Below are 23,897 nucleotides of genomic sequence, written 5' to 3' on the forward strand. Positions count from 1 at the left end.
TTTCCTATGCGGTGACCTACTGCACCGGCTGAAACAACGGCGCTGCCCAGGAATTTCCTGGCCTGGCTCCCTGTTTCAGACCCATTTAATTAGATGAATGGGTGAATCTGCCTTCTCAGAGCTTCAATTGCCAGCTTAAAAGGGCAACCAGACCAGTGTATTTTGTATGGAAAGCCACCATGCCGAGGCACCAACAAAACAGCTGCACCAGCTGAAACAGCTGTGCTGGCAACCCCTGGGGCTCCTCCACCTGGGAATCTCCTGGTCTGTGGGCAATAAAGATCTGTCTGGAAATGTCTGGAAATCCACTCACCCTCTGCGCTTTCACTGGAAGCTGCAATCCTGAGCTGCTCCTAAAGGGCCATCTTGGATTTTCCTGTTATTAGGGGTTTTATATGAACCTGTGGAAAATAAAATAATTAATTAATCTATCAGGCACATTAAAATTTTGATGATAGCCTCCTAAGCACTGAGCTCTAATGGATAAGTAACTAACATCCAAGACATTTAGTGCACAGTAAGACATCTATTTTGTTAATTATTTTTATCTCTTAGCAATATATACATTTAAATTATAAGAGAAAATACAAGTATTTTTATTATGTTAGAGTGTTTAGCAGTAACGTATATGGATATCATTGTCCTGCTTTGAGAAACTTTTTTTTAAGTCAGGAGGATTGGCTGGAATGTTTAATGTGATAATAAAGGAAATGTCAAAAAAGATTGATTGTACAATCCAGGTGTGAGTATACAGATGCTTTCTGTATACTTCAACTTTTCTGTATGTGTGAAAACTTTTGTAATAAAGTGTTTTAAAAATCTTTACAAACCAAGATGATTACATTATTTTAAATCAATCAATTTGAAAAATGTGGAGATGTCAGTAATAACATGATACAATTTTATGCTTTATCTTAAAATTAGTACCTTTAAAAAGAATAATAATTTAGCTAAATTCTTTTCATATTTATGCATTTTTTTGTAAAAAGGTTTTACTCTTTTCTCTAGATTATGTGTTCAAAGCTTACCTAATTATCTTTTACGATTGTCTATTATTTAGGGTCAACCTAGACTTATCACCTGGTGTTGTATTTTAGTCAATGTGCTTATTCAGCTTTATGGTTCTCTCTGGTACATTTACAAAGTGCACTTTATACTTCCCTTCTAGTTTCCTATAAACAAGCAAACAATCTGTTCTACTGTATTTCAAATCATTGCCATCCTGACCATTACTTCATTTGCAATAAAAGTCACAAACTGTGCAAGTGCATTTCATACATGTTCATTTCCTAGGTGTTAATAAGTAAATGTCTGGTCAGCCTTGACATAGAGAAGGTGGCAGACCCCCCACGAGATAGGATTTGTGTGAGGTTTGATGGGATACCAAGAGTGTGCTTCCCTGCCCATTTACCTGAGGCTCCCTTTCATGGGAATTTCCATGTTTGTTCCATCTTTCTAAAAATATAAAATAAGGTTTCTATTGAAAGGTAAGTGTTATCAATCACTAAGAGTTATAAATAACTGAGCTTTGATGAATGTATGTCCTAGCCAGCCCTGAGAAAACTGGGCATGGGGAATGTTTGAAACTTGGGAATTCTCTGTAGTGTCTGAACATTCATCAGTTTAGCAGTCACATGAAAATATGATGGCTTGGAAGTTAGGCAAGCAGAAGCAAGCACTAAGGCACTGTCAACAGTAAGAAGCAGATAAGGGTTTCTGTGATGGTTTATTTTATGTGTCCACTTGACTGGGCCACATGGTGCTCAGATATTTGAGCAAATATTATTATGAATTTGTCTGGCAAGATATTTCTGGATATGATCAACATGTGAATTGGTAGACTGAGTAAAGCAGATTGCCATCTTTCACATTGGTGGGTCTCATCCAATCAGTTGAAGACCTAATAGAACAAAAAGTTTCACACTCTCATAAGTGGAAGGGAACTTCCTCCTGCCTGACTGCCTTGAGTTGGAATGTCATTTATTTTTCTGCCTTTGGACTTGAACTGAAATATCTGCCCTTTCTGATTCTGGAACCTGAAGGTGTTTGTACTGGAACTATAGTATTATAGCTCCTGTTTCTCAGGCCTTCACTCTTGGACTTGAACTATAACATCTGCTGTCCTGGTTCCCAGGCTTTTGAATAAACATTGTTGGTTCTCCTGGATCTTCACCTTGCCAACCACAGATCTTGACAATCATCAGCCTCAATAATTAGGTAAGCCAATTTCTTAAATAAGCCTCGATAGATAGATAGATAGATAGATAGATAGATAGATAGATTGATTCTCCTATTCTGTTTCACTGAAGAACTCGAATACACTTTCCTTGGGATGATGTGATTAGAGAGGAAGCACTCTACATGACGGTTTGTTAAGGCAAACTTTGGATAATCTATGTCCATGCTACATACAATGTTATTTCTAGATATGATCACTCCAAGACCTTGGAATTCAAATAATGATTGGGTCTATGCTGTATAAACTTAATGATTCTTGAAACAAATATAGGGTAAAGTAATTGTAATGGTTTGAGTCCTGTTAGTTATATACAGTTGACCCTTAAACAACATGAATTTAAACTGGGCAGAGTTCATTTATATTAAGAATTTTTTTTCAAACAAACAGATATAATAATTTCAGGATGCAAAACCTGCTTATACTGAAGGAATTCTTTTTATATAGGAGGGTTCTGCAGGGAGGACAGGGAGAATATTGCAGATGTTGGCCTATGGGAATGGCAGAGATCCTGGAACCAATTTTTGGTGTGTATCAAGAATTGACTATACATTATAATATTGCCACTGGGTTAGAAAACACCTGAAAAGACTTATCTACCTCTCTCAGAATTAGCAGGCATAACCTTCTTGTGATTGTTTGACTTGAACATGGCACAGTATCCCACTTTTTAGGCTGCTAGACTTGGCTTAGACTTCTACCAGTACCTACTTTGCTTTAGCGACAGAGCTAAAGATTAATAAATATAGTAGTCTCTTCTACTATTTTATTTGTTGTGTAGAATAACAAAATATATGACATAAGCATCAAAAATTTATCAGTTTATAATCCTGATACATGTTCGTATTTGTTTTTTAAAATGTACTCTTTCAATAGAAATTATTTTGATGAGATTATTAATCTAGGTTTGAAGACACACTGTTGGTATGTAATCTTGGCAATACTCTATTATTATTGATTTATTACTATACCCAAAATCAGCACCATATGCTCTGATTCTGTTATTTTATTGTTTGACAGGCATAATTAATTGCTCTCATTTTTCTTTTACTGTAAGATTGTGATTAACATTACAGGCACTTACTCAGCCTGATATCACTTTCATCCTAGCTAACTTGTCTTCTTCCACAAATCAGGCATAGTGTTGTCCTCAAATTATAAGCTATTAATTCTAAGGCAAGAACAATGACGTCTTTGGACTACTGTATAATTTAATTTGGTGATCTGAGATCTAATTTAATTGTAAATATTGATACATCTTTTATTTGCTTATGGCTGACAACGATTCTTGTACATGCATATTTGGCTTATTCTAACAATCAGTAAGAGGTAATTCAGTCATTTCTTATTTACACATTACAGTGAAATTTGTCTAACGGGTGTTTGAAATAATCAAAACCAGAGATTGAAGAACACTTACTCTGAACAAATACTGCCCTACAAGTAAGTATAGCTATACAGAAAAACATAAATACAAAACAAGGGAGAGACTGAAGTCACAATACATGATTAATAAATCAAAGGCAGACAAAATTATAATTTGGCTATGAAATCAATGATTATGAAATTTAAAGAAAAGTCTGTTTCATATATCCAGCAATAGAAGCTATAAGATAATGAACCCTTTTATAATTAGAAAATAAAGAAAACATCTCAAGGTATATAATACACTTGTAAGAGATGTTATTTGCAAAAAAGGTTTGTTGAGTTTTTCATTGTTTTGATCAAAGTAAGGTCAAAAAACTTTTATTCTTTTTACAGACAATATAAAATTTGGAAATTTTAAATAGGAATTTAAAATTATATCCTAATATAATAGCTTAAGTTTGTCTAGAACCCTCAGGTCAATGTGATAAACCAAACAGAAAATATTAACATAAAAATCTGCACTGGTACAAGATACTTTGACAATATAAAAGAAATCATACTAAATACACTAAAATAAATTGCATAACTTGATCATCACATGTGTGTGTAGGCACACACACACACACACTCATACATCGACACATCAACTATGATGCTCAATTTTAACCAATATAGAAATAAATATTGTATAATTATTAGTTCTGGTTAAGAACTGTATACTTTCTGGAACAGGTTTTGAAAGTAATCTGTTACTGTTTGTTAAGAGTATCACACTGTATTTGTTTGCTTGTTGTTTGCTTTGTTTTAATTTGGGGTCAGAAAAAAATTCCAGAAATCATCTATATGTTTATAAACTTGGAGCTGTTTAGCTGGTTTATTTTGAAGATTTCCAAAGTGAAGAATGAAAGAAGAAAAGAGGACAGACTATACAAGCCCAAATTAAGGAGTGAGAAAAGAAATCATCTTCTTGAGAGACAGTTTCTCTATTCAGTTCTACATAGGGTTTTTGCAGCATTTTTTTTTTACATAGCTTTTCTTGACTTTCAGTCTCAGTAATATAATATTATATCTCTAATTATATATATGCGTGTGTGTGTGTGTGTGTGTGTGTGTGTGTGTGTGTGTGTGTGGATGTTTCTTTATTGTAGGCAACAGTGCTGTTTAAGCATTTATATTGCTTAGTATTTGAGAAACTTTCAGGTGACATTAAGCTTTTAAATGGGTTAAGCTTCTAACTGAGTTAAATTGTCTTAGAACTTTAGAAACATTGTTTTAAAATATTATTTTGTTTAACTAACATTTACAATAAAAGGAATTAACAGGAAATACAAAATAACACCATTCACCATTCACCCTGAGGGAAGTCAATGTAAAGAAAGTCTCTTTGGACCCTTTCCAGTAAGGCTTAATCGTGGCATCACAATAAGGACATTGTTATGCCAGGCCTTACCTACCTGATTAACTTATACATAAACTCAGAGAACCAAAACATAGAAAAGCTGCAGTGACTATAATATTCTGGCTAAAAATGTAGCAAAAGCTGGAATATACTGAACAATAAAGGAGATAAAATGAACATTAAGATGTAAACAGTAAATCGATTAATACATTGCATACACAAATTCTCCTTCAGGTTTCAGGTTTGATGTGGGAAATGATTCTATTTACAGGGATATATACTTCTCTAGAAAAGTGTTTAGAACAGAAATATCTTTCCAAGATTTTTCGTTCTTAGTACCCTAACACTGAGTGTCTATATATATATATATATATATATATATATATATATATATTTTTTTTTTTTTTTTTTTTATGACACCCCTAGGCCAACAAACAAACAACAAGAATTCTGATTATTATAGTTAAGGCCAAGCAACTTAATAAGTATTTATATCCTGACAGCAAAAATTAAAACAAAAAAATATTTTAAATTGTATTTAAATTTAAACATCCTTAAATTATGTATCAATTACTAATGGGGACTGTGTACCTGTTAGGCACTGTACAACTTCTCAAACCTTGGAATCATAATGAACATTGAAATCCTTATTACCTGTTCCACAAGGACTTTTGGGGATACTTGCTTTACTGAGAACCCAACTTCACATAGCTGTGACCCCTCAAATGTAACCCCCTTGAATGTTGAAATTATGAAATACCTTGTCTAGTAGTTAATCCAGTGTCTAACAGATAGTGAGTATTGTTGTGTTTATCTTGAAATTGTAAAATATCTTACAGCATTCCTGGTGAGTTCACCGTATTACTCCAGAATATTTTGCACAGTTTTGGAATCAGTTTTAGACTGTTTGAGGCTAATAATAACCTCTGAATTGAGAGGTCCAAAAGCCGCTGATGGAGTGGAAGTGAATGGAAGCACTATAAAGTGACTATAAAATATCTCAATATCTTCTTTAATCTCATTGTTTTCTTTTTAATCTCACTCCAGTATTGCAAATATTTCTCAGGATTGATAGTATCACAAAGTCTGTCACTTTGAAAATTTGAGGTTAGCATTTACAGTGATGTTGTATGGGACCATTATCATTGTTTGAGGCAAGTATTACTTTTGTTTTGTTTGTTTGTTTGTTTGTTTTTGTTTTTGATTTTTTTGAGACAGAGTCTTGCTCTGTCACCCAGGCTGGAATGCAGTGGCATGATCTTGGCTCACTGCAGCCTCTGCCTCCCAGGTTCAAGCAGTTCTCCCTCAGCTTCCCAAGTAGCTGGGATTATAGATGTGTACCACCAAGCCTGGATAGTTTTTGTATTTTTATTTGTTTTTTTAGTAGAGACAGGGTTTCACCATATTGGGCAGGCTGTTCTTGAATTTCTGGCCTCAGGTGACTCACTGCCTTGGCCTCCCAAAGTGCTAGGATTACTGGCATGAGCCACTACAATCCGCCAAGTGTTAGTTTTGTATTTTTAAGAAAATAATATTATCAGTGCTATTAAGACATTTTAAACTTTGACATAGCATTTTAAGATTTGGTGTTATTTTGTGTTTCCTGTTAATTCATTTTATTGTAAATGTTATACAACAATATATTATTTGAAGACAATGTTTCTAAAGTTCGAAAACAATTTAACAATACTTATTTAACAATAATTTAACCTGAAAGTTGTTCAAATATTAAGCAACATAAATATTTAAATACCACGGTTACCCACAACAAAAAAAAATATCTATACACACACACATACAGGTCACACATATGTAATTAGAGACATTATCTGATAATACTGAGACTTATTTAACTTTTTTTTTCAAAGTTTCTAAGTATATTCAGAAGAGCTGCTTGTTTTAACAGTTCCTGTGAGATGTATTGTACTGAGAGGAGAGCTATATATTCTCAGGAGTCTACCCTAATTGCAAATGAACCCAGGGGTGCTCCAAGGAAGGAGATTTGAACTAATTTTTCATTTTATCTCATTTTTGTGTTTCAGTAACCCAGTTAACTATATAAACATTATTTCCTTTTAAAAACAAGTTTCTTATAGAAATGTGTATTTACTCTTAGCTAAGGACCTTAGTGGAAATCTTATCTGGATTGTTAGAAGAACTCAAATATGAGAGTCCTTAAACTAGATCATGTTAACCATTTCCTGCTCAATATGCTGTGAGCACCATCAGTGTCCACACTGAAAGGTCAGAATAGAAAACTAAAGTCATATTAAGATGAATAGTCAAAACCATAAATCATTCTATAAGTGAAAAGGAGAACAAGATATGATGACAGAGAATTCTTCTTACAGATCTCAGGCAGGGTTAATTCATGTTCATCATTAATAGTGATATTTAGTAGCTGTTTCTGACACTCATGTGATTTTAAATTCATATTTTTACTTAATTCATTTTTTCCACATTTATTTTTTTAATCTTCATTTCCTAGAACCTACTTTGCTGATTAAGTTTCCATACCTTTAAATAGGTTGTCATCATGATCTCTGACCATAGCAGAGATAATTTGTTTAACTTTTGTTCATTGGTTGAAATTGTTTACACCTAGTAGGCAGTAGATGTTTGAGAGAATGAAACCAAATCTAGTGCTGAAGGGGCTGGTGTATTAGGGACTGGTTGTACTCTCCCAGCTAAAAGACTCCTGAAAATTGATAGGGAGATGAAGCAGGGAGTTGGTCAAATGAATTCAGCTGTTTGGAAATAATAGGAAGGGTACTTATCCTATGCTGTATGTCCAGGGCTGAGTCTGGTTATTTCATATATAACTACAAGATCAGAAAACAACAAATTAGCAGATAGATATATAGTTAAGTAAAACAATATCAAGGACACTGAAGCATTAGGATAAATAAGTCATATTTAAATAATAAGGTACTTGAAAAAATTGATTTTTAAGATTTTCATGAAATTCTATTATCTAAATATCAGAAAAATATACTTGCTAACACAAGATTTTGCTTGAGGCATCGTATTTTTCATTACTAGTATAAAATTGCTTTCTAGCCAGGTGGCTAACAGAAGGCCTGTAGATAGAGATATACTTACAGATAGTTAGAAATAGGAATCCTTAGAAAAATGGACAGAAAATTCTACTTCTGTGACTGGAAATGTGACCATCTAATGTTGACACTGCAGCAGATGGAAAGATGAACCCATTCTCTGGAGGAATTAACTATGTTTTTCTGGTTCACTTACTTTCTCCTAATTGCTATACCAACATTCTTTCTTTTAGACTTTCTATTCTTGAAGCTACTCCTGTGACTTGTTCATATTAAATTTGTATTCCTCTGAGTATCCCCAGAAATCTGTAACATGCTCTTGTAGTAGGCTTCCATTCACTGGAGTCAGCTGCTTTGTCATCAAAACATATCTGGAAATTTTATTGTATATTTTTCCAGAAATATATATTTGTAAACAAAAAACTGGTACTTGTTTCTTATTTATCCATTTCTTTGATCTGTGTTATCTGCTATTAGGCTAGTTTATTTTTTCTTTAAAAATATGACTCATTTCTTTTTACCAGTCTAAATGCATGATATCTTAAATACCGAATTGTTAAGTAAAGGATTTTGTGTGTGTGTGTGTGTGTGTGTGTGTGTGTGTGTGTGTGTGTGTGACGGAGTCTCACTCTGTCAACCAGGTTGGATTGCAATGGCCCCATCTCAGCTCACTACAACCTTCATCTCTTGAGTTGAAATGATTCTACTTCCTCAGCCTCCCAAGTAGCTGAAATTACAGGTGCCTGCCACATCTTCAGCTAATTTTCATATTTTTAACAGAGATGGGTTTTCACTATGTTGGCCAGGCTGATCTTGAACTCCTGACCTCAAGTGATCTGCCTTCCTCAGCCTCCAAAAGGCTGGATTACATACATGAGACACCATGCCCGGCTAAGGATTTTTAATAGCATATGTGAAATGTCATTGTATGTATGTGTAAACATACAAATATGCATACATATGTGTATGTGAAAGAACTATGAGATTTCATACAAATATAAGGTTGATTGGATAAGAAAGATTAAATTATCTATTTATACCAATTGGTTTTTCTTTATATGTGCAATTAGCCCTCTGTTTTTATGAGTTTCACACCTGTGGATTCATCTCCCCCCCAAAAAAACAATAAAGCATTGAAGGGAACTTTTTGATATATTGTTTAGACCATCATATCTGTGTCACTTTATACTTTATATTTGACTTCACTTTTTCATTCACTCAATTTTTCTTTTACATAATAAATTGAACACACTTTTATAACACATATCATGCCAGATTGGATTAAAATAAGGGTTAAAAAAATACTGTCAACATAATTCGCATACTTGAATGGAATTAATCTAGAAAGAATTTAAAAATTTTGAATTAGATTTTTTGCAATGCTCTCATTTGTATTCCTAATTTAGAGCCCCTGAAACATTTATAATGAGGTTTCAAGTATTTTATTTTTCCTCTATGCTTTACAAACAAATAACACAAATAATAGCAAAGCTAGAATTGTGTATATCATTTCCAGAGAAGCTCAAGGATTTCTCTCTTATTTATTCTCCTTAGTTAAATATAGTGGACACCAAAGCCAGATTAATTTATAATGGCAGTTTCTCCTACCTTTGAAATGTTAATCAATCCATTGGTATTAAAACAGGAATCTATAATAAATCTTAATCAGATTCTATGAAATATTATTTTTTGCTTTACACTATTCAGACATATCACACTAGAGGCAAGGGGAACAGAATAGATAAGAACCAATGCAGCTTTAATTTTGGGCTCTAGGCTGACTCAAGTGTTGAATATTGCAGGCCAGTTCCCAAAGGAAAAAAAAAATGAATATATGTGTATAAATTCTTAGAAATCTTGATAAAGATCCCCACAGAAATCCTGATGGCTGTATAAATTGTGTTCATTTTTCTATCATATGAAGCGTAAGGCAAAAAATATACATCATTCTGGGAATCCTTCCCCTCTGTCTCACATAAAGTATATTTTCTACCTCAGGGGAAGAGGATGAAGAGGACATTTATATCTTGCATTAGTTCCAAAGCTAGCTTTAAATTCACCTTTTATATTATTTAATTTGATTAGTTTAGGTTTAATAAATGATATTCAATTCAGTTATCAGAAAACTTTTAAGTTCGTTTGAAACAACTTTAGTAAATTCAATCTCCTTTTTTTAGTAGTAAGTTTTATGAAATTAGAATACAAACCAAGTATTCCTAATAAAAATTTAGCATCCATACGCTGTGCGTAGTTGCTCATGCCTGTAATCCCAGCACTTTGGGAGGCCAAGGCAGGTGGATCACAAGGTCAGGAGATCTAATCCTGGCCAACATGGTGAAACCCCATTTCTACTAAAAATACAAAAATTCGCTGGGCATGGTGATGCACGCCTGTAGTCCCAGCTACTGGAGAGAATCACTTGAACCCAGGAAGCAGAGGTTGAAGTGAGCTGAGATCATGCCACTGCAACTCCAGTCTGGGCATCAAGAGCAAAACTCCATCTCTAAATAGTAATAAGAAGAAGTAAATAAATAGATTACATGTCTTGTATTATATTTTTACTAGAGAGCAGTAGAATGTGTTATACAACTGGATTATATTACATATATATTGCAGTCATGTGCTGCATAACAACATTCCTATCAACTGACAGACTACATGTAGGATGGTGTTCCCATAAGATTATGCTATTTTATTTTTGTTGTGTCTGTTCTATGTTTAGATAAGTTTAAATACATAAATACTTCCCATTGTGTTACATTGCTTACAGTGTTCAGTACAGTAACATGCTGTACATATTTGTTTCCTGGGAGCAATAGGCTATACCATATAGTCTAGGTGTGTAGTAGGCTATACCTTCTAGGTTTGTGTAAGTTCCCTCTATGATGTTCAAAGAATACTAAAATCACCTAATGACAAATTTTTCAGAACATACTCTCATTGTTAAAGCATGACTGTATATTTTTATGCTATTCTTATCTCTACTTTGAAATCACTGTAATTATAATAAAAGTATTAACATTTACTTCAGAGCTTATATGTTAGGCATTCTGCTAATCAATTTTCTCACATAACCTGATGTTATGTGCATGTACGATGTCATACCAGTTTCATACCTAATTGTGTGTAGCACCATGATAGATATGTGATAGGTACTCATTTTCATTATTGTGAATAACTAACTTTTAAAACTATCTTATTAGAAATAATTATTGCATTACGAGTAAACATGTGAAAGGCACAGTTATTGAAAAGAGGAGAAAAAGTTTAGTAAGTTGTCTGAGGTACACTTGTTCTTGACATTACTTTTCCTAATTAAGGTGGCATTGTCTCAGCATTTGGCATGCCTAGAGAAAGTTTTTCAACTCATGGATATGGGTTAAGAAAGACATATTCAAAAAAATGTATAAGATGGTTTATATTTATTTTGAGAAAACATCACCCAGCCAAAGAGAGAAAAGGTTATTCCATTCACATCATGTGGTTAGTCTGGGAATCTTTCTAGGGTGAAAGCAAGAGGAGCCATAAAATTAAAGCAAACATTGATGGGGTTTTTTAGACACTAAAACAAAAAAAAAAAATGTCATCCTTCTTTGCTTTCGTCTAAAGAATCTCTTTCTGGACTCTCTGAAATAAAACAAATATCCAAAGCCTTTATTCTTCTTCCTAAAACTTGTCTACATTCTGCTCTTGAGATCCATGTCCAATGCAAATTGGGGAAAATACCATATTACCATGGAGAACGATTAAATAAAAACAGGACCACCATGAACTAGATGCCATATTTCCCTGATGTAATCTGTGTCTTTTATAAATAAATTATGACATCTTTAGAAAGATTTTATTATTGAGTTTTAAATAAGGTTATAATTTCATGACTAGAGAAATAAATTTTGACTTTTAAAACAATAAAATTCATATGGAATTAACTTTGGCTTATACTGAAGGTGTAGATAAAACTGTACTTTCTTAGTGTTTGACTATATATTGTTGTTTCAAAAATTTATTATATGGTAAATAAATGATATCTCAACACTTGGTTAAATAAGCAATTGAATAATTTAGAAATTGGTAGAAAGATATCCAACAAATTGTCCTTTTTGGCAGTGTTGATATATATTACTAATTGCCTACAAATCTTAAAACATCCAAACTAAAATGCATTGCCAACTTCTATATAGTTCACAAAAACTTGTTTTTCCTTTTTCTCTTACCTTCTATTTTGCTGGCTGTTAAATTTAAATAGTACATTAATGCATTAAAGCTTTGGTAAATGCATTTTTAACTCTTTTTCCTATTCTCTTTTTTTGAGTGCAAAGTGCATCGCACACATCATAAATTAATACTGAGAAATCTAAATTTACTCCAGTAGGGTCTTTCAGTGATGGCTTTATAAACTAGGCCCTTGTTTATTCTGTGTGTGGCCACTTTGGTTATTAGTAGGGTTTATACTGACTGCCTTTTCCCAGATTTATGAGACTTGGCAAAAACCTCAAGGAAACAGAACCCAGCTCCTCTCAATAGAAAACATTATTAGATACTAAATATTAATTTAGGTAAACTGCTACTATTCAGCCCAAAAGGAACACGTTCTTATTTAGATTTGCTCTGATGGGTGAAAGAATATGTGCCAGAAATGATTTATAGAGATCACAAAAAAGGGAACTTAAGTAATTTAAATTTAAGTAATAAAAGAGTATCCTTAGAAAGACTTTGTGCTCATTCATGTAGGGCAGTGATCCTGTGCTAGGGAGGACATGCATCATGTCCTTCACCCAGTGGAGAAAGATCAAGAGAACAATTTTTTTAATTAGCACAGAATCCACAATAGTACAATGATTAATTTTCTCTGGATTCCAATAAAAACTGAGAAATAGGGCATATTATATCAGATACTTGACATATGGTTTTGAAATAAATTAGTAAGTCTTTGACAATGTTGAGATTTCTGAAGAGGTTAAAGCATTTTAAAAGGAATAACTTGAACTTGTCTCTCTTCAACAAGTTAATGTCATGATAAAAAAAGATTAGGGGTTAATATGTGTGCTATATTAAAAATGATACTGCTGCAACTAGGTATAGTGTGCTTAGAATTAAATGTCAAATTGGATAAATCAGCTTCAGAGAGCAGTTTTGAAACATCTCTGAAATTTTTAATGTGAACTGGATATTAAAATGAAAACACAGTGATAGGTAAAGTGGAAACAACTCAGTAGTTTATAAGGTAGATTATTTGATTTAATCTCATTGTTGCAAAATAAATTTATGTATATGCACAGAATATAGAGAAAGATGAAGAAGACTTTAAGGGATTATCACTAACTGAGGTGTTGATAGGAAGATGGTGTTTTCATTTTCCTTTTTGCATATATACCATTTTTTATAATGATATAAAACTACTCATAATAATCACAGGCAATTATTAATAGAAGAATTAAAGAGCAGTAAATTATACATTAATTCATTCATTATTAGGCCAATCCCCAGGAAAACCAGAAGAAACTTCAATTAAATAGATTTGTCTCTTAATGTTATCTTAACAGAAGCAGTTAATAATGTGTTTATGTCTTACAGGTTGTAGGCTGTAAATTATAGGGAGTAAATAACATATATATGTATATACATACACACATGTATGTAAAATGTTGAAAAGAAATATATGTTGATGTTTCAAGTGACTATGATCAACAATATCTCAACTTTTTAATGCAAGTGATTCTGTACATATCAGAACAGTAAGTCACCTTAAATCTCATCTTCACTAGTCCCTTCACTTGAAGATGAGAAAACTGCAATTCACATAAATAGAATAATTTGTCAACATGTACTGGCAGAGCTTAAACCAGACCTTGACTTCTATGATTTCTAATGCTACACATTTTCACTTTGTCACCATAAAAGTTTTGCATATTTGAGGAAAGGGAGAAAATGCAGAAGTCTTATTTAATAAGTCAGTTATTATTTTATATTGGGTAAAATAAAATATTATTCTTTGTGTTAATAAACATTAAATAAATGCTCTTATAAACTTAATTTTTAAAATGTTAGTAAATCTTTGATAAACTTGACAAAAACAAGCAATGGGGAAAGAATTCTCTATTTGATAACTGGTATTGAGAAAACTGGCTAGTCATATGCAGAAAACTGAAACTGGGCCCCTTCCTTACACCTTATATGAAAATTAACTCAAGATACATTAAAGACGTAAACATAAGACCTAAAACCATGAAAACCCTAGAGGAAAATCTAGGCAATATCATTCAGGACATAGGCATGGGCAAGGACTTCACGACTAAAACACCAAAAGCAATGGCAACAAAAGTCAAAATTGACAAATGGGATCTAATTAAAGAGCTTCTGCACAGCAAAAGAAACTATCATCAGCATGAACAGGCAACCTACAGAATGAGAGAAAATTTTTGCATTTTATCCATCTGACAAAGAGCTAATATCCAGAATATACAAATAACTTAAACATATTTACAAGAAAAAACAACTCCATCAAAAAGGAAGCAAAATATATGAACAGACACTTCTCAAAAAAAGACATTGAGGTAGCCAACCACCATTTGATAAAAGGCTCATCATCACTGATCATTGGAGAAAAGCAAATTACAACCACAATGAGATACCATCTCATGCCAGTTAGAATGGCAATAATTAAAAAGTCAGGAAACAACAGATGCTGAAAGCATGTGGAAAAATAAGAACACTTTTATACTGTTAGTGGGAGTATAAATTTGTTCAACCATTGTGGAAGACAGTGTGGTGATTCCTCAAGGATCTAGAACCAGGAATACCATTGGACCTAGCAATCCCATTACTGGGCATATACCCAAAGGATTATAAATCATTCTACTATAAAGACACATGCCCATATATGTTTATTGCAGCACTGTTCACGATGGCAAAGACTTGGAACCAACCCAAGTGATCATCAATGATAGACTGGCTAAAGAAAATGTGGCACATATACACCATAAAATACTCTGCAGTCATAAAAAAGAATGCGTTCATGTCCTTTGCAGGGACATGGAGGAGCTGGAAGCAAACTAACACAGGAACAGAAAACCAAACACTGCATGTTCTCACTCATAAGTGGAGTTGAACAATGAGAACATATGGAGGGGAAAAACATGGGGCCTGTTGGGGAGTAGGGGAATAGGGGAGGGATAGCATTAGGGGAAATACCTAATGTAGATGACCGGTTGATGGTTGCAGCAAACCACCATGGCACGTGTGGTTTCAAGAAAATACAATACCTATGTAATAAGCCTGCACATTCTGCACATGTATCGCAGAACTTAGAGTATAATTAAAAACAACGAAGTAAATATGTTCATATATAAACATTTTAAAAATTATACAAGACTTATTAATCATAGCCTGCAGTAATATATTGTCAATATATTAATGTAATTAATAGTAGCCTATGTAATAATTAATTGCAGCATACAATAAATGTATCTAATTTAACTTGTTTTGGTCACTTTTTCTGTGGTTATGACAGTTTACAATATTGCCCTCCACTCAGGGAGGAAAAGGTATTTATTAGGTGTGATGGGAATAGTTTATTCTGTAACAGCACTATAAATAACACTATTTATCATTGTGTAATTCTTTGATAAAGAAATAGAATGCACATGTTAATATAGTCACAAAAAGAAGAAAATACAATAGTATTTTATAGGTTTTAAGATGGTTATTTTTTCTCACTTCAGTATCTCTGAAATCAATGGCATCTTACAACCAGTGCCATGCCATAGTTTCATTGACAAGATTTTTTTTCTTAGTGAGACCTAAAATAATGATTTATATTAAAATGACATCTTGGGTTAGATTAAATAAGTTATAATAAATATTTATTCACTTAGAAATATTTTCATTATAAGTTCAAAAGCATTGTTCTTAAAGAATAGTATTCATCTATAGTTCCTTTGTGAGTAAGACATTGTTACATGGATTTCAGGATGCCATAAAATCTTAACTTCAAAGCATTTGCTGATATAAAATGATGTTTTCATTGTCAGAATAAAATAAAATATGTATAAATATATATATATCAGTTTGAACAACTATTGTTTTTTTAATACATTGTGTAACTCTTTAGTGCTGTTTAAATCTAATAATCAGTGCTCAGATCTCACCTTACTGACATATTAGTAACATTTAACACAATAGCTCTGTTGATCATTTCATCTTCCTCTGAGGTTTTCACAGGAATTCAGAGCCTCATATATTTCTCATTGTCCTTCTCCACAAATAGCTTTTACCAGACTCAGTTGCTGGTTCAGCTTCATCTCTCTTACCTCTAAACAATGGAGTGTGTCAGGGATCAGTCCTTGCACATATTTTTTCTCTGTCTGAATTTCTTCTTTGGCAATCTTACCTCTCATAAATGCCATCCATATAGTGATGACTGCCAATCACATCTATCTCTGACTTCTACCTTCACCTTCTGACTTTAATGCAGCTGCCCTCTCAATGTTGCCAGGTGGACATCCAATAGAAAGCTAGAACATATCAAAACCCAAGTCTTGATTTTTTTCTAGGGTTTTTATGGTGCCAGGTCTTACGTTTAAGTCTTTAATCCATCTGGAGTTAATTTTAGTGTAAGGTGTCAGGAAGGGATCCAGTTTCTGCTTTCTGCACATGGCTAGCCAGTTTTCCCAACACAAAACCATTCAGGACATAGGAGTAGGCAAGGACTTCATGACCAAAACACCAAAAGCATTGGCAACAAAAGCCAAAATAGACAAATGGGACCTAATCAAACTCCACAGCTTCTGCATGGCAAAAAAAAACCATCTTTAGAGTGAATTGGCAACCAACAGAATGGGAAAAATTTTTTGCAGTTTACCCATCTGACAAAGGGCTGATATCTGGAATTTACAAAGAACTCAAACAGATTTACAGGGAAAAAACAAACAAGCCCATTCAAAAATGGGCAAAGGAAATGAACAGACACTTTACAAAAGAAGACATACATGAGGCCAACAAACATATGAAAAAATGCTCATCATCACTGGTCATTAGAGAGATGCAAATCAAAACCACACTGAGATACTATCTCACGCCAGTTAGAATGGCGATCATGAAAAAATCTGGAGACAACAGATGTTGGAGAGGATGTGGAGAAATAGAAATACTTTTACACTGTTGGTGGGAGTGTAAATTAGTTCAACCATTGTGAAAGACAGTGTGGCGATTCCTCAAGGTCTTAGAAATAGAAATTCCATTTGACCCAGCAATCCCATTACTGGGTATATATCCAAAGGACTATAAATCGTTCTACTATAAGGACACATGTACACGAATGTTCATTGCAGCACTGTTTACAATAGCAAAGACCTGGAACCAACCCAAATGCCCATCGATGACAGACTGGACAGGGAAAATGTGGCACATATACACCATGGAATATTATGCAGCAATCAAAAACGATGAGTTCCTGTCCTTTGTAGGGACATGGATGAATCTGGAGAACATCATTCTCAGCAAACTGAAACGAGAACAGAAAATGAAATACCACATGTTCTCACTCATAGGCGGATGTTGAACAATGAGAACACATGAACACGGGGAAGGGGGTACTACATACTGGGGTCTATCGGGGGGAATAGGGGAGGGATAGCCTGGGGAGAAATGCCAAATGTGGGTGAAGGGGAGGAAGGCAGCAAAACACACTGCCATGTGTGTACCTATGCAACTATCTTGCACATTCTGCACATGTACCCCAAAACCTAAAATGCAATAAAAAAAGAACCCAAGTCTTGATTTTCCAGCAACCTACAGAATGGGAGTTGAATAATGAGAACATATGGACACAGTAGGGTGAATATCACACACTGGGGCCTGCTGGGAGGTAGGAGGCAAGAAGCATTAGACGATGAGTTGATGGGTGCAGTAAACCACCATGGCACATGTATACCTATTTAACACACCTGCACATTCAGCATATGTATCCCAGAATTTAAAGTATATTTTTAAAAAAAAGACAGGGAGGCCCAAAATGGAAAGAACAGGGGTGAAAAGAATTTATGTTAATATACATGTAATATAATTTTGATATTTGAATTATATAAATGTTTCATACAATCAAAAAGCAAAACAAAAAATAAGGAAAAAAAACTTAAAACAAAATTAGCCAGGCGTGGTGGTGCACACCTATATCCTGGCTGCTCTGGAGGCTGAGACACGAGAATCTCTTGAACCTAGGAGGCAGAGGTTGCAGTGAGTTGGGATTATGCCACTGCACTCCAGCCAGGGTGACAGAGTGAGACTCTATCTCAAAAAAAAAATTAATTAATTAAAAAACAATATAAGTTATTGCTCTTATAACATTTACAGGATCTTTTATTCCTAAAATTAATTGTTTGATGAGTCAGAACAGCAGATTTTTATTATGTTTTCTCTGCATAATTGTTTGACTTTTTATCTGTCTACTAAACATTTATCATGCTTTTACTTTGAGTCTATTCAGCTTCTACGGGCTATCTTTAGTAGATTTAAGAGAGTATACTTTTCTGTACCTCAGCATCTTTCCAGATTTTTGGAGAGGTAAGAGGTACATATAATTCAGACCATATCAAGAAAATTTGACTGTAAGTCAATGTAGTTGGGGAAAACCTGCTGTAGTTGTTCTGGTAGAAAGTGTGTGAGTGTGTTGACCTGGAACTTACCCAGAAATGCTTTTTGATGAGATTGGATCAGGATGGCAGAACATCACACACAGGAAGAAGAAAATGAATGTAATTTAGATGGCATGTGTTCATTGACTATTTTGCCTGGAACAAGGAGTACACAAGGAGGGACAAGGAAAGTAATTTGTGCAGTTAAAGAAGGAATTTGGATACCAACCTAGGGAGTTTATATTTCAAATTAGAGATGGCATTATGAAAGCAAACATTTGAAGAAAACAAGTACAGAAAACAAGTTATCCACTTCAAGGATGAGAGTCTACTGGTCAAGTCTGGAATACCAATATATGTTGTATATGTATCATATATACACCTCATATATGCCTTTTATGTATATATACATAAATATATATATCATATGCATGCCATATGTAATACATGTTCTCTATTTAATAAAGGTAAATTATAACATGTTACTTCTCTATTTAATAAAGGTAAATTATAATATCTGAAATCAGAGTTTCTCATATCTGACTCTGCCATACATAAAATTTAATAACATTGATCCCTAAAAAAGTAAAATTGAATTAAATCATAAAGTTAATCTCTTTTTAAAGAAACAAGTCTATGTATGTTGTTAATCATTTAAAAAATATTCATAGACATTTGGCTTTGCTAAAACTACATACGTAACATTCCTGTTATGTTGATGATGTATCAACATACTAAATTTACATAAAAGAACTCTGACCCTGAGTGGCTAATGAATTCCCAAAGATAAGATGTCCTATGTGATGCAAGGCCAGGACTGCAGTCATGTCTTTAGACCCTTAGCTCAGTACACTTTCCACTAAAGCATGATGGATCCTTGTTCATGTTCCCTTTGCATTCATTTTTTTTTTTTTTAAGACGGAGTTTCCCTCCTGTTACCAAGGCTGGAGTGCAATGTCGCGATCTCGGCTCACTGCAACCTCAGCCTCCTGGGTTCAAGCAATTCTCCTGCCTCAGCCTCCCGAGTAGCTGAGACTAAAGGTGCGCGCCAACATGCCCAGCTAATTTTTTGTATCTTTAGTTAGAGAAGGGGTTTCACCATGTTGACCAGGATGTTCTTGATCTCTTGACCTCGTGATCCACCTGCCTCGGCCTCCCAAAGTGCAGGGATTGCAGGCGTGAACCACTGCGCCCTGCCCTTTGCATTCTTTAGAAAAGAGTAACTGGAGAATCTGACACATATATAAACATCAGAATTTGGGCCGGGCATGGTTCTCATGCCTGTAATCCCAGCACTTTGGGAGGCAGAGGTGGATGGATCACAAGGTTGAGAGTTCGAGACTAGACTGACCAACATGGTGAAACCCCATCTCTACTAAAAATACAAAAATTACCGGGGCATGGAGGCACATACCTGTAATCCCAGCTACTCAGGAGACTGAGGCAGGAGAATCACTTGAACCTGGAGGCAGAGGCTGCTGTGAGTCAAGATCACACCACTGCACTCCAGCTTGGGCAACAGAGACTCCATCTTAAAAAAAAAAAAATCAGAATTTAATAGTTCAAGTTAAATGATAAAAACAATCTGTTAATAGGAATAAAAAAACAAAATGTATTTACCTAGTTGATACACATTATATTTTTAGCAAGGACAAAGCATAATATACCTTTCAATGGGTAATGATTTCACTTAATATTTTAAATAAAAACATATTGTAGACAACTGTATAATTTAATTGTTCTAAACTAAAATAATATTGAAATATTATTTAAAGATTGGAAAACTGTTTCTAAAATATGTTACTTTATCAATTTGCACTACATTGATCAGTAGATAGATTATATAACCTTGTTTTAAATAAATCAAGTGCAATATTTGGAAAATCAAAGTCACACGTATACTTAATGCTGATGCTTATCATAATCCCTTGAAGTTGGTAGCCCTTGTTGAATGATTAGATAAAATAGTACACAAGTCAATTTTTTAAAGGAGAAATCTTAATTTTAATTTTAATCTTAATAATGCAACACAAGAGTTTTACTGAAGCAATCGCTGAAAAACTGATTTATTGAAGTGCCAAGGATTGAAATTTGTATTTTTCTCATTGTTTTATAATCAAGAATTCATTGCTCTTCATTGACATTCCAAAGGACACACGCATGCACTATTACAATTGAACTCCACATTCTTTGTTACCCAAGATAGCAATAATCTCTACATCTCTACATTTTTTTTCTGAGTAGCTTGCATATTTTACCACTTAGACATTGCTCTCTCATCCTCTTTTTAATCTGGTTGTACGTTTATTTAGGAAAAGGTTTATGCTGTGAATTTTCTGGAAATGTGGGAATTGTATATACAAGATAAATGCTTAATGGATAGTTCTTGAATATGTCCTAAAATTCTGCTTAATTTTATGCTTTGTTTTCTGGATACAACTCCACAACTGACAGGAAGAGAGAAGGAGAAGTAGAAACATGATAGTAAATAATCCCATTAAAACATCATTTTCTTATTATAAAATTTTTTGCATTGAGCCCACAGAGATGGGAAGAGGAAGAAACTTGCCAAAACTTCCCAAATCATTAAATGAGCATTTTCTCATTTCTGAATTATAAGTACCGACATGATTCATGGGAAAACCATACCCAGTTGAGGGAATGGAACGATCCTAATCTATAATAAGAAACAATTTTCATAATAGCTATTGTTTATTTTGCAAGTACTATGTGGTTATAGATTTTAATGTACATTAATCCAAATGCAAAAACATAGCAAAGTTGCCATTACTTGCTAAGTTTCAAAGAAGATATTATGCTGGCAATGGTAAAACTGGAATTCACGATCAAGCCTACTGACTCTTACCATTATCTTATGGCCCTTCTATCCACACAGGGGTTTTCTGGGATACTCTAAAGTTATATTAGAAAAAAAAAATGTGGTTCTAAAAACTTAAAAAAAGATACCCAGAATTACAAAGACTGTCCCTTAATCAGTCAGTTATTCCTCCCATTTTGGGGGCTATGAGTCTTTGTAACATCTATAGTTTTTTCTAGTTTGGTTCCCACATTCCCATATGTTCTTTGGACTCTTGTGGTGACATGAGATTTTTGAGTTTTTATGATATCACACACAAGGATGATATAAAGTGATTTGAAAAGCTTCTCCATCATATGTCAAAGAAGTGGGCTGGTGAACGAAAGAGGAGATTGACAGTTTCTTTCATTTATTTAATAAATACTCATCTCTTACTCCATACCAGGCACTGTGCTAAGTTTTGGGGATACAGTAAATGTAAATGTAACAGATGTCCTGAATTCATGTGGTGTGGTTCAAAAGAAGTAAAAGTACATGTGTCGGTAGATGGAGATTATTCTTGTTCTGGAAGGTACAAATGCAAATCTTACAAGATTTAGGGAATGATCTAGTTATCACTTGGAAATATTTTTTGAACTGCAATTTTTTTATGCTATAATAACTCATGTTTTGAATACTCTAAAAAAGTGAAGAAGTTATAATTAAAACTAAATTTCTTGATATGCATAAACGTTTTTGGCTATTGTAATATCCAGATAAGCCTTCAAAAATAACTTCAGGTTGGCTTTCTGTCAAAACCATTTCTAAGCATTTCTGTCAGCTCCAAGACCTCCCTCATAGACTTTTTCTTCAAACGTATTTAGTAATCTCAAGTTGAATATTATAAAAAATGTGTTTCATTCTGCCTTTTATTTTGTATAGTCTAACAATTTCCACATCTAATAAAGCAATTAAGTATGTTCTTTTTATTCGGATTTCAGTTTGGCAATGAATATGGGCTCAATGAATTAGAAGTTTAGAGGAAAATAATGTATTATTAATACTGCAATAGGGACCTTATCTAATTGTACATTGAAAAACATGTTCACTGTGGAATGATAGTTGAGAACTTCAATGCCAAATTATACACACACATTTGTAAGCATGATAGGAGAATATGGGAGTTTCCAGACTTCCTTTTAAGTTTCATATTTACTTACTATCTTTAGAAAATACTTGCTATCATAGTCCATAGTAAAAATGGAAGACCATTAAGCTAACATTTGTTAGAGCTAGCCATGTGCCAGAGAAGATACTAAGTGCTTTCCCTGCATTATTTAATTTTATTCTTACAACAATCATATTTGATAAGAACTGATAATCCTATTTTGTAGATGAGGAAATGAGACTCAGAAAAATTAAGTAAATTCTCTCAGAGGATAAAGTTGATAAGTAACAAACTGAAATTTACAACCCAAACTATCATATAGCCAGAGCTGAACTTTTAACCAGCAGGCTGAGCGATCCCTGGAAAATTCAAGAATTATATCCCAGTTGCTATAACACATGGTAAAAACGAATAAGTTTAATTATTAAGGATTTTGAGAGACTATCTGAGTTGAACTCTGTATTTAGAAATTTAGAACATTGTGCTAGCTTCAGAACATCATGCTAGCTTTTGAGTCAACTTCTGAGATCATGTCATAAAAGGTATTATATTTTCTCCAAGAGAGAAAGATATAAAAAATAAAACTGGAGAGATATCCATCGGCAGCTGTATGCTCAACTCAGGAATCCCCTGCTTATCCTGACCGAGGCACTTTTTAACAGTCATGTAAGTCCAGTTTTTAAGATGTAGCTAAGGATATAAGGATGACACTAAACACAGCTCAGAAACTGATACTACTGTGTTGATAGAGAACTAGATAAGGAGGGTGATAAGGGTGGAGGGGAAATTAAATAGCACAAATATTCAACACATCACTTCAACAGAACAGTCATGCACAAAGAAGGAAGAAAACATATGTACATAGGAAGACCAGAAAGGTTTTTACAAATGTATGGCTGCCTGATAAGCTGAAATTTCTGGCACTTTATTAGTCTCCCTACCACAAGGCAACACCCCAACTCATTCTATACACATTGCTTATGCACTGGGTAACTGCAAGTTACTTTTTGAATACAAATGTGTTAGTCCAGGAACTGCTCCCTTACATGTATTAAGAGAAGGTAAAAGAGATGAATTCAGCTTTATTGATGAGCTCTTTATAAAATCCATATTATGCTTCTATATTGTATGTGCAGTATATCAAATAATGTTTCTAAAAGAGTGTTATGAGGTCATACTTTAAAATATATTCATGTGAAGGCGTATATAAAAACAGTATAAAACTTGTATTAATTATAAGAT

At 33.7% G+C, this 23,897-nt stretch overlaps 1 protein-coding gene across 3 annotated transcripts in view; it reads left to right on the top strand.

Annotated features, from left to right (window-relative positions):
* SEMA3D (semaphorin 3D) overlaps nucleotides 1-23,897 on the top strand; it is a 214,417-nt gene that overhangs the window by 39,704 nt on the left and 150,816 nt on the right. The window contains exons 2-3 of one of the 3 annotated variants that reach the window (XM_009002554.6): nucleotides 2,135-2,217; nucleotides 3,599-3,679. The exons of 1 other annotated variant lie outside the window; for it this stretch is intronic. The gene's annotated coding sequence lies outside the window, so the exon portion shown is untranslated. The remainder of the gene's footprint in view (nucleotides 1-2,134; nucleotides 2,218-3,598; nucleotides 3,680-23,897) is intronic. One more of the 3 variants, XM_078342090.1, reaches the window with a different exon arrangement.

Source organism: Callithrix jacchus, chromosome 11 (assembly GCF_049354715.1).
Source record: "Callithrix jacchus isolate 240 chromosome 11, calJac240_pri, whole genome shotgun sequence".
NCBI lineage: Eukaryota > Metazoa > Chordata > Mammalia > Primates > Cebidae > Callithrix > Callithrix jacchus.